Below are 12,157 nucleotides of genomic sequence, written 5' to 3' on the forward strand. Positions count from 1 at the left end.
GAACACCTTGGCTATAGTGAATGGTCCTGACCACCTTGACTTTAGCTTGCCCGGAAAGAGTCGTAAGCGAGAATTGTATACCAACACCGCTTCACCCACTTTGAATTCCCTTCTTATAATGTGTTTTTCATGGGCTCGTTTGGTGCGTTCCTTGTAAGATAGTGCAAGATCATAAGCTCTTCCCCGAAACTCATCTAACTGATTCAACTGCAGCAATCGTTTTTCACCTGCAAGAGCAAAATCAAAGTTTAGTGCTTTGGTCGCCCAATATGCTCTATGCTCTAATTCGACTGGTAGATGACATGCTTTACCAAAAAGCAACCTATATGGTGTAGTGCCTATAGGTGTTTTAAAAGCAGTACGATACGCCCACAAAGCATCATCTAACCGAATGGACCAGTCCTTCCTATTCACATTAACCGTCTTCTCTAAAATCCTCTTAATTTCTCGATTGGATACTTCAACTTGTCCACTAGTTTGGGGATGGTATGGAGTGGAAACCTTGTGGGTGACACCATATTTGCCCAACAGTTTATCAAAAATTTTGTTGCAAAAATGGGTGCCACCATCACTTATGATTGCACGTGGTGCACCAAATCGATTAAAAATATGTTTCTTCAAAAATTTTAACACTACTTGTGCATCATTAGTGGAACAAGCCTCTGCCTCCACCCATTTAGATACATACTCCACTGCCACCAGAATAAATTTCTTTGCAAAAGACGCAGGAAAAGGAACCATAAAATCAATCCCCCACACATCAAATATTTCACACTCAATAATGTTATTTAAAGGAATCTCATGACGGTTGGAAATATTACCTGTGCGTTGGCATCTATCACAATTGAGAACATACAAACGAGCATCCTTAAAAAGAGTTGGCCAATAGAAGCCACATTCAAGTACCTTAGATGCCGTCCGTATGGGTCCAAAGTGACCACCTACCTCACGGTCATGACAATGGTTCAGAATTTGATTTGTTTCCTCCTCCGCCACACATCTTCTTATCAGGGAGTCTGCACAAATCTTAAACAAGAACGGTTCCTCCCAAAAATAATATTTCACGTCTGAAAAGAATTTCTTTCTTTGGTGAAACAATAAATTAGGTGGAGGTGTGCCAGTGACAAGAAAATTTGCAAAATCGGCATACCAAGGGTACGCATTTACCTCAAGCAATTGTTCATCAGGAAACCAGTTATCTATATCATCGTCACTGCCCTTAATTCTAACATGCTCAAGCCTAGACAGGTTGTCAGCAACTACATTTTCCACACCCTTTTTATCTCGAATTTCGAGATCAAATTCTTGCAATAATAAAATCCACCTAATTAACCTAGGTTTCGCATCTTTCTTAGCAAGCAAGTATTTTAGGGCAGAATGATCTGTATACACAGTTGCTTTAGACAGAACAAGGTATGAATGAAATTTGTCGAAAGCAAATACTATAGCAAGCAATTCCTTTTCAGTAGTAGCGTAATTAAATTGAGCATCATTTAAAGTCTTACTTGCATAGTAGATGGTATGAAATACCTTGTTCTTCCTTTGACCCAGCACCGCACCAACAGCTGTATCACTAGCATCGCACATCACCTCAAACGGTAGCTCCTAATCAGGGACAGTCAGAACAGGTGCTGTCACCAAGCTTTCCTTGAGTATCTCGAATGCATGCAGACAAGTAGAATCAAAATTAAATTCAGCATCTTTCATCAACAAAGAGGATAAAGGTTTAGCAATTTTGGAAAAATCTTTAATGAAACGCCTATAAAAACCAGCATGCCCTAGGAAACTTCTAACTCCTTTTATTGATGAAGGTGGGGGTAAGTTTTTGATTACTTCCACCTTAGCTTTGTCAACCTCAATTCCATTCTCCGATACCTTGTGTCAACACAATCCCCTCTTGAACCATAAAATGACACTTCTCCCAATACAACACCAAATTGCTCTCCTCACATCTAACTAACACCAAGTTCAAATTCTCTAAACATTCATTAAATGAGGAGCCAAAAATAGAGAAGTCATCCATAAAGATTTCAAGGAAATTTTCAGTCATGTCATGAAAGATAGCGGTCGTGCATCTTTGAAATGTTGCAGGTGCATTGCATAAACCAAAGGGCATATGCCTAAACGCAAAAGTACCATAAGGGCAAGTGAAAGTAGTTTTCTCTTGGTCCTCAGGTGCAATTGTGATTTGATTGTATCCCGAGTATCCATCTAAAAAGCAATAAAATTCATGACCTGCTAATCGTTCAATCATTTGATCGATAAATGGCAAGGGAAAGTGATCTTTACGGGTTGCATCATTCAATTTCCTATAATCTATGCATACACGCCAACCCGTAACAGTTCTAGTGGGAATCAACTCATTTTTTTCATTAGTAATAACAGTAATCCCACCCTTTTTAGGCACAAATTGTACAGGACTTACCCACGCACTATCAGAGATAGGATAGATAATACCTGCATCCAGAAGTTTAAATGTTTCAGCTTTTACTACCTCTTGCATCTTTGGATTGAGTCTCCTTTGTGGTTGTGCTAGAGGTGAGTATTTATCTTCCATCAGAATTTTGTGCATGCAGATCGAAGGACTTATCCCTTTTATGTCCGAAACCTTCCAAGCGAACGCTCCTTTATGCTCCTTGAGGACTCCCAAGAGCTTACTCTCCATATCATCTGTCAAAGAAGAGGAAATAATAACAGGCAATTTATTATTTTCTCCTAGATATACGTACTTGAGATGTGGAGGTAATGGTTTGAGCTCCAAAGTAGGTGGCTCCTCTAGGCTTGACTTTTGAGGCATTAAATCTTTTCTGTCTCCCAATTCCTCTAGTCTAAGCCTCACTTGCTTTCTCCAAGGTGGAATGGCATTCAAATGAGCTACCATCTCCATCTTTTCCTCGTCTAGCTCGTCCTCCTGCTTTTCAGTAGTGAGAGTGGCCTCCAATGGTTCTTTCAATCCATCCTGCACAAAATCACAAACAAGCGAATCCAAGACATCAATACGAAAGCAACTATCATTGTGCATTGTGTGCTTGAGAGTATTGAAAACATCAAAAATAATTTATTCTTCTCCAACTCTCAGTCTCAATTTCCCCTCCTCAACATCAATCAGTGCTTTCCCTGTAGCCAGAAACGGTCTCCCTAGGATTAAAGGCATCTCTAAATCTTCCTCCATGTCAAGTACCACAAAGTCTGCAGGAAAAATAAACTTATCCACTTTCACCAGAACATCTTCGATAATCCCACGTGGATACTTGACAGATCTGTCAGCCAGCTGCAACGACATCCTAGTTGGCTTGGGTTCACCTAATCCCAGTCTCCTAAACAAAGAAAAAGGCATCAGATTTATACTCGCACCAAGATCACATAGAGCTTTATGAAAATTAATGTAACCAATAATGCAAGGTATCGAGAAACTTCCTGGATCTTTTTGCTTCGGAGGCATCTTGTTTTGAACTAAAGCGGAGCAATTTTCGGTCAAATTCACCGTCATATGATCTTCTAGCTTCCGCTTATTTGCTAAGATATCTTTCAAGAATTTTGCATAACTTGGCATATTCAATAAAGCATCAGCAAAAGGAATGTTAATATGCAATTTTTTAAATATCTCAAGAAATTTACCAAATTGTTCATCTAATTTAGCTTTTTTCATTGCTGCAGGAAAAGGTGGAGGGATAACAATTTTATTCTGTGCAATAGGTGTAGATGTAGAGTTAGAAGACTTACCTCCTCGATTTTTCACCTCATCCTCACCGTGCTTGGTCTTTTCCTCATTAGACCCGAGTGTTTTTCCACTACGCAATTCCACCGCCTTCACATGTTCTCTTGGGTTAGTTTCCGTTTTGCTTGGTCAAGTTCCTTGCTCCCTATTAGCAATCAACTTAGCCAACTGTCCAATTTGATTCTCTAACCCCTTTATGGATGCATCTTGGTTCTGAAATCTCGTCTCTGTTGAAGAAATAAATTTAGTCATCATTTGCTCTAAATTGGACTTCTCCTCCCGAGACGGTTCTGGCTTGAATCCTTGGTGCATCACATATGGTGGACCTCTTTATTGGCGATGTTGGTTGTTTTGACCTCCCCATGAAAAGTTTGGGTGATTCCTCCATCCCGGATTATATGTGTTCGAGTAAGGGTCATTTCTAGGACGGTTCTGGAATCCCACTTGTTTTACCGATGCTCCCTCAGGCACATAGAATGGATTGCCATCTTGGCAATTCTGCACATCATGCTCACCCCCACACTTATCACAGAAAATTTCTTGCAGACGCATAGCCGACCCACTCATGCCCATCCCATCAATCTTTCTATTCAAAGCCTCTAACTGTGCTGAAACCGCCGACAAATCATTAACTTGATTAACTCCAGCACCTCGTCTCTGCCTATCAGACTGAGGATGATAGCTACTAGCAGCCATCTCCTCCAATAACTCATATCCTTCCTCCGCCGTCTTTCTCAGTAAGTTACCACAGGCAGCAACATCTATCATAGTACGGTTTGGAGTAAGCAGACCGTAGTAGAAAGTTTGAACAACTAACCCAAGAGGCAGCTCATGGTGTGGACATCTCCTCAACAAGTCCTTGTAGCGCTCCCATGCCTCGTAAAGTGACTCTTGCTCATATTGAGCAAAAGTAGTAATGTCGGCTCTGAGCTTCATAGTCTTCGACGGAGGAAAGTACTTGATCAGGAACGCCTTTGCCATATCTTCCCATGTAGTAATAGACCCTACAGGCAAACAGTTTAACCACGACTTAGCTTTATCTCTCAGTGAAAATGGAAATAAACGCAAACGAACAGCGTCATCAGACACGCCATTAAACTTAAAAGTATCACAAATTTCAAGAAAGTCAGCTATATGAGAATTAGGGTCGTCAAGTGCACTTCCCCCAAATTGGACAGTGTTCTGAATCATCTGAATGATAGCTGGCTTGATCTCAAACTGATTAGCTCGGATGACTGGTCTTACGATGCTTGGACGTGCTCCATCAAGAGACGGCTGTGCATAATCCAACATCGGTATACGCCTTGGCTCCTCTCTTTGTTGATCGCCTTCCATTCTTTCCTTCGCTCTTTGCTGCTGTAGTCGACCTCTAGCTGTGCGTTCGATCTCGGGTTCAAAGGCTCAAGCTTAAACTCGAGTGATCTTCGCATGCACCACAAGAAAAATCTGCAACACAATGAGAGTATCAAATAACAATAAAATAAATAATACTAAAGAATTTAAATGAAAAATAAAAAATTGTGAATCAACAGTCCCCGGCAACGACGCCAAAAACTTGGTCGAGCAAAACTTGCACAGTGAATAATCCCGAAATTTATTTTATAAATGAAAGCTCGATTTAAATATCGCAAGTGCACGATAGTCAAGTTATAATAAACGTAAGTGAATACGAGTATCGTTCCACAAGGACTGCGTTACACTATTTTTATTTTCAAGTAAAATTTCTTTAGCAACGATAAATTGAGTTGATGATTAAACTAATGTAAAGTAAACAATTAAAATAATTAAAATGCAAAGAAAACGTGTTCAAGAACGCAATGATTAATTTGGATTAAATCAAATGAGAAATGAATTTGTTGGGAATTATCAGTTCACCTACCACTCGTGTTTAAATAATTACACTCGACTTTTACTCGTGCTTTCGACGGAATTCCCTAGACTAATTAATATACTCTGTCGAGCTATATTAATACTAATCAAAAACATGCAGTACTCAAGTGTCCTCAAATATTTAACAGTTCAAGATTGCATTACATTCTATGGAATCCACTAGCTTTCATTCGGGTGAACTATCACTATCGACACGTACCCAATTCCGTATATCTACTAAAATTGTAAATCCGTGGTTTATACTATTTGATCGTATTGTTAATTATTCTATTGAAATCATTAACAACATGAAATAATCAAAAGAAGTTAGCTATGCTTCGAATGAAACAAGAAATAACAATAGCATAAACAAATCACTAATAAAAACGTCGAGAAATAATGTTAAACACTTAGTACGGGGTAGGATCCCCTCAAATCCCAACAAATCTAGAGTTTAGCTACTGAAATTCATGATAAAAACCAACAATCAAAGTAAGAAATAAAATACTGAATAATGAAAATACTAAAGATGACGATGGATGACGGCCATAACGCGTGGAAATCTCGAGGTCTTCGAAATCTCCTTTGCTCCTAGCCTCCTCTCCAAGAAAAATGATGAAAAGTCTGATAAAAGATGAAAAAACGGCTGCTGTTCTCGTGTGTTAGGTTATGGTGTAGATTAGAGTCCCTAGAAATTTGGAAACAAATCTTTCTCAATCTCGCTTCTCGCTAGGGCAGTATATTTTGACCGCCCTAGCGAGAGGTCCTCGAATAAGCTTCCTCGAGCATGTCCATAAAGTGACCGCCCTAGCGAGACACTTGCGCAAAATAATCCTCGGCCAGACCACAATGCTCGCTCGGGCGGTCACTTTTGACCGCCCTAGCGAATCCTCTTTGACATTATGCCAAAGTTTCTCCCACTCTTTGGTTCAATTCCTACAAAATCACCACAAAATACACGAGGTCAGTCAAATGCTAAATAATGCTAAAAAGATGCAAAATTAAACTAAACAAACTAATATGATGCATGAATGCGACTCAAAACCAACACTAAAAACACGTAAAAACGAGTCCTATCATGAATCTAGTTGTAGATGCCATTATTAGGAAAGTTCAGAACGCTATGCTAACGTCTATGAATATTTCTAAAGTCCACGAGAACTTGGGAGCTTGAGGATGGACTTGTCAGACCAGTGAAGATTACTTTATATTTTCTTCTATCCCCTCTGTAAAATATATATCTCCTCTCCCCATCTCCATAGTGTATGGGAAAAATGTATGGATTTCGATTAGGGTCATATTCTATTGTTATGATTATACCATACGTGACTACATTGGTCCTAGTTAGAGTGGAAGAAGGGAAAGGCATCGAAGCAACACAGAGAATTGATCCACACGTTCATAAATTGAAAGAAATGACTTAGAAAAATCAATCAGACAAGTTCAGTATTGCCTCAAATGGTAGTTTGCATTCATCCATGGAATCAAAAGAATTATCATACCTTGAGAGCTCATTATTGGTGGGGAAGGTATGAAGAAGGAAATTTCTTATTTTGTGGCTAAATATTTAACATGACAACATGTTAAAGCGGAACAAATGAGGCCTAGCGATATGATACATAGTCTTAAAGTGCGACAGTGGAATTAAGAGCACATTGCTATGGATTTCATGAAACACCTACCTCGTTCAAATTTTGGTTGTGATGCAATTTGGGTGTTTGTTGATAGATTTTCTAAATCAACCCATTTTATTCTATATGACAGTACTAGTGCTTACATGACGAAATTTTACATTGATCAAATGGTGAGACTGCATGGTGTGCCAGTAACCATAGAATCATACTGTGATCCAAGGTTTATTTCAAAGTTCCGGGGTAGTTTGCAATCAGCTTTGGGTTGAAATTTGGTCATAAGAACTGTTTATCACTCTCAAACAGATGGTCAGTAAAAAAAACATCCGGACTCTAGAGGATATTTTACGGAGAGTTTTAATAGATTTCATTGGTGGTTGGCAAGAATCATTCTCTCTGACTGAATTCTGTTAAAACAATATTTTTCAGGCAACTATCGGTATGGAACCATCTGAAGCTTTATATGGCAGAATGTTTAGATCTCCTATTTGTTGGAAGATGTAGGGGAACGACAGATGTCTAAACCAGAGTTTGTACTAGAAATGAAAGATAAATTTGTACTGATAGAAAAATGAAAGCAGTACAGGATCGTCAAGAAAGTTATGCTAATAAAAGGAGTTGGCCTTTAGAGTTCCTGGTTGACGATTATGTTTTCTTGAAAGTATTACTGTTTCGAGGTAATATGAGATTTGAGTGTGAAGGGAAGTTAGCTCCAAGTTAGATTGGTCCCTATGCGATTGTTGAGAGGCTTGGCACATTGGTTTATCCTTTAGACTTGCAGCAGAGTTTTTCTGAGATACACGATGTGTTTCATGTATCTATGTTGCGGAAGTAAGAGCCAAATTCGTCTCATGTGTGGAGCTCTAATTTACCTATGTATTATCAGTGTAAATGTTTTAATCATGTTGTGAATAAGTTTTGCGTATGTTAGATTTCAAAGACGAAAGTTTTTATTAATATGGGAGAAAATGATAACACGAATTTAATTAATCAATATCTTGCAAAAATTAGAAATAATTATTTTATAGGGATAAATTAAAATAATTAAGCCAAATAATTTAAGTTGCACATCAAAAATATTTGTTAGAAATATTAGAATTATAGACGATAGTAAATACATATTGAATTTTATTAGCTCACATGAGTTGAAATAAATTGGATCTGGTCACATTTTTAGAATTTTCGATAAGTAAAAAATAACACAACAGACAAAATACGAAACACACACGCATGCACATGTATGTGCGTGCAATTATATGTCTAAAAGAAGAAAATCGTTCTTCCCCCAGCCTCATGCCTCCACCCCTGAGCCTTGCTTCTACACCTTCGTTCCCAACTTCTCAACAACCGTTGCTACCCAACTCTGACCGGAAAAGCTTCTCCGAAATCTTCCTAGAATAGTCCAGCAGCTCAGCTCCTCATAAAAGTTGTATCAAGAGAGAACAAGCTTCCCAAGCTTTTGCATCATTTTCCAGCTTCTTGCTCGCCCTTTTTCTTGGTTCTTTAGAGTTTGTGGAGGTTCATTCTAGCATCATTTCATTTTCAAGGAAGCTATTGAAGGTAACCTCTAAGTATACGGTTTCAAATTTATTTACGGAATTCAATTTCGGTTCTGTAACAGTCCAACCCATTGTGATATTGTCCGCTTTGGCCCGTGACCTCACGGGTTTAAAATGAGTCACAAGGGAATGCTACACGTCCATTAAAATTCCGAGCATCTCTCCCATGGTTTAGCAATGTGGGATTTTGTCTAAGGGCCTTCACCCTCCTTTCGAGACTCAGTGCCCTCACGGAGGTCTGTCCCACGATCCCAAACCCACGTGGAATCGCTCTGATAGCAAATGTAACGGACCAGCCACTTGTGATATTGTCCACTTTAGCCCGTGTCTTTATGGATTTAAAATGTATCACAAAGGGTTGCTACATGCCAATTTAAATGCCCAACATCACTCCCGTAGTTTGTCAATGTGGGATTTCACCTAAGGTACATGGACATTTAAATGGACATGTAGCAACCAGTTGTGACATATTTTAAACCTGTGAGGTCACATGCCAGAACGGACAATATCACAAGTGAGTTGGGCCGTTACATTTAGTATCAGAGCAAAAAGTGTGTAGACGCCGCACGTTGTGACGTAATTTAAACGTATAAGGCCACGAGCCAAATTGGACAATATCACAAGTGGGCTGGGCCGTTACTTTTGTATCAGAGCGAATCCGCGTATGTATGGGATAGGGGGATAAATCTCAGCGAGGACGCTGAGTCCCAAAAAAAGGGGTGAAGGTGTGACGAACCGAAAATTAAAGTACTAATAATTTAATATTTGCGGGAAAAAATAGTTTTTTCTTATTAATTAATTTATTAAAAGTATAACTCTTAAAAGAAAATTAAAGTCACCATGCATACTAAAAGTATTTTGAATGCCACAACCATAAAAGCACAATTTATTAACTTCCACATAATTTTAAAAAGTCTATAAAAAGTCTCAAGTTACTAGTCACAAAAAATCAGTGCAATAAAATCAGAGTAAATAGTTTTAAACGTGCATAATAAAAAATCGTAAGCTACAAGGTTCTCGGCTTTGTACTACCAATGGCCTGAGCCTCCCACTCGTCACCATCTTCAGCTTCCTCAACTACATCATCTGCATCGATCAAGTTCAGTGAATCTAAGGACTCATCATACATAAATCGTGAATAACAAGTAATAATTAATAAAAATTCATGCAATTTAGACATAACTCCTACATAACATAATATATGCATACATATGTATACCGCGATTTTTCAGTATAAAAATTTTCATAAGATCATATTTTTATACACGTTATAGTAATCGTAAATTATTTTACGTAGAGTTCTGTTCAATGCAAGTAGCCCATAACAGAAATAGTTTGATCAAACTAAACCACAGTACTGGGTCGACAGTAATCACCACAGCCCTTGTACTAGATGTTCAATCCCTAACATAACATAATTCCTCCGAAGAGGTTGGAGAGGTCCCTGGACATGTTCTCCGGCTTCCAAACTCGTAGCATAATTTGGCCACAAGACAAATAGCATATCTCCAAAATAATTATTTTGCACGTCATACATACTTACGAATATCATGAACCTCATTAGATCATCCTTGGAAATGCTGCCACAACAACTTAAAACAAAAACCCAAAACACCCCCTAAAGTGCATTCAGACACATACAACTTCGAATTAAATAGAACCACATAGAACGTACCAATCGACTCGAAACTCGACCCATACACAAAACACATCCTAACCTACTACCAAAGGCCATAAACCTGCCCAGAATTATCCTTGAACCCCGCACCATGCACAACAAACCATAAAAACACATGCTGCTCCAAAAGTGACGGTATGACATTTATGCGTTCCGTACAACTTCCTATTGATTATAACTCGAACCAAGCCCAAAACAAGCCCTAGACTCAAATATAAGACATAAATTACGGCTCTGGTCCAGCCCGTTCCAGCCCATATGCAAGCACAACCCTAACTACCCAAAAACCATGACCCTCCTCGCTCGAGCCCTCTTGCGTGCAAGGTGCCAATCCATCTCCAGCTGCTATTCCATCAAACCAGGCCATAAACAACCCATACCAGGCATATATCTCGGGAACCTAAGACCCCTCGTAGACAATATCCACGAGCCCTGGTCCATACAAGCCACCATCCTGACGTGAAACCCACGATTATCTCCTAATGTGATGTGGCTGCGATTGTTTCATTCCTTGTTGGACCAGCAGCCTATCGGCCCATCTCGGACCACCTAAAGACATCTAAAAACACCCATTAACATGCCCATACAGAGCAGCAAGCTATAGGATCAGCCCAGTGAATACGACGATAAAAAACTCGAGAAAACGAAGGAGTTCATGCATATTATATATCGAAATGAGTTTTAATAATATTCAAGCATACATATATACAAAACTTCATGCATATTTTGTATCAAAATACAATATATAACATGATCGATGCATAGCAGAAAGTTTAGAAATATATTTTCTTTAAAACACACGAAATAACGAAAAACGAATGTGCGGTAAAACAAAGGCCGAACGGAGATGTTTTGCTGCGTTTTATGGCTTGAAAAGTGGATAAATTATTCATGTAACGTAGTGTGATGATCGCCTTACGTCGTTGTTGGAAGAAAAATAAAAAACAAACCAAGCCCTAGAAAATGAATTTTCGGCCTAGTGTGAGTATAAAGTGTGTGTTCTTGGTGTTTTGTGTGCGTGCATGAGTGATTTGAAGAGTTAGGTTAGTATTCTTACTCTTATAATTAAATAAATATTAGATAGGTGTTTAGGTTAATTAAATCATAATTTAAATTACTAATTAAGCTTTCAAAATTTTTTTTAAAAAATTGACAACTTAAATGACCTACAAATTTTAAATTCTCTCCATAATTAAATATTACATAATTTAATTAATTAAGTCATAAAAATAATTATTAAAATATTGCATTTAGAGTGGACGTTTTTAAATCTCTTATTTTCTAATTTTACTAATTAAAATGCTTAATAACTTTATTTAACTCGATAAATTAAATTTATTCCTTAAATGCTAAAATTTCAAAATCTTCTAAAATAATTAATTTCTCTGCTTAATTAAAAATATAACTTTAGATTTTTAACACCTTAATCGTCTCCGGTCTACTTTCCCATTCGACATCGAATATTCGTCTGAAAGATAAAACTTAAGAAAATATTTTAATTTGAATATATATATATTTTTAAAATATTAATCATATAAAATGCATCACCTACTTTATTAATTAAATAAATAAATTATTTTAATCATGCATGGGGTTTACGTGTACTAGTATTTGGGCACTACAGTTCCTCCCCCGTTAAATAAATTTTGTCCTCGAAATTACGTCGGAATGGTTCAGCCACTTGATCTTGACCAACTTGGTA

At 38.0% G+C, this 12,157-nt stretch overlaps 1 non-coding gene across 1 annotated transcript; it reads left to right on the forward strand.

Moving 5' to 3' along the window:
* Positions 1–4,544: 4,544 nt before the first annotated feature.
* Positions 4,545–4,651, forward strand: LOC142512999 (small nucleolar RNA R71). Its single transcript, XR_012808969.1, has one exon. It is a non-coding gene; the product is annotated as a small nucleolar RNA R71 (small nucleolar RNA).
* The last annotated feature ends 7,506 nt before the right edge of the window (positions 4,652–12,157 follow it).

The sequence above is a fragment of the Primulina tabacum genome, chromosome 10 (genome assembly GCF_025594145.1).
Source record: "Primulina tabacum isolate GXHZ01 chromosome 10, ASM2559414v2, whole genome shotgun sequence".
NCBI classification, from domain to species: Eukaryota; Viridiplantae; Streptophyta; class Magnoliopsida; order Lamiales; family Gesneriaceae; genus Primulina; species Primulina tabacum.